This window comes from Fringilla coelebs (assembly GCF_963513975.1).
Source record: "Fringilla coelebs genome assembly, chromosome: 2".
Taxonomy (NCBI): Eukaryota; Metazoa; Chordata; class Aves; order Passeriformes; family Fringillidae; genus Fringilla; species Fringilla coelebs.
The window spans coordinates 14,203,023-14,203,608 of NC_140029.1; positions in this window are offsets into that span (position 1 = coordinate 14,203,023).

Consider the following 586-nt stretch of genomic DNA (forward strand, 5'->3'; position numbering starts at 1 on the left):
GTGACTAATCTGCCTTCTGCCTCAGGACAGTCTGATGATCTGCTGCTCAGGCTTCTGGTATGGCTTCTGTGAAAGGACACTATGTGTTGGGTCAGTTCTGAGACTTCGTCCTCTGTTCTGCAGTGGCACTCAAGGCTGCCCATGCTTGTCCCATTGCAGGATCAACATTGCAAGTAGCAAGTCTCAAAATCCCTCAGTCTCTTTATTATTTATATATAAAATAAAATTCCAGTTACAGAAAATGTCAATTTTTTCCACTCCTGTTGTCTTTAAACTCACAGATGTGATGTTTGCACAATCTGAGAGGTTCTCTAGGTGGTGTTGACAGTGCCTGTATTTTTTACCAGGGAGGAAAGCTGAAAGTAGTAGGATGTTTTGGCTAACATGAGCTCACAGAATTGGGAATGGGAACAATTACAATGACTCTTGTGTTTTGTCTGAGTCCCCCCCCCTCCTTTCTATACACGTCCTCTGCCTCATCAGTGCCAGCGGGAGGTGTGTAATGAAGCATCTGTGAGTTCCTGTCTGGTGGATGGGTGGGAATGGAGCTGTTAATGCTTGTTCTTGTTTTTGCTTGAATGCGCAG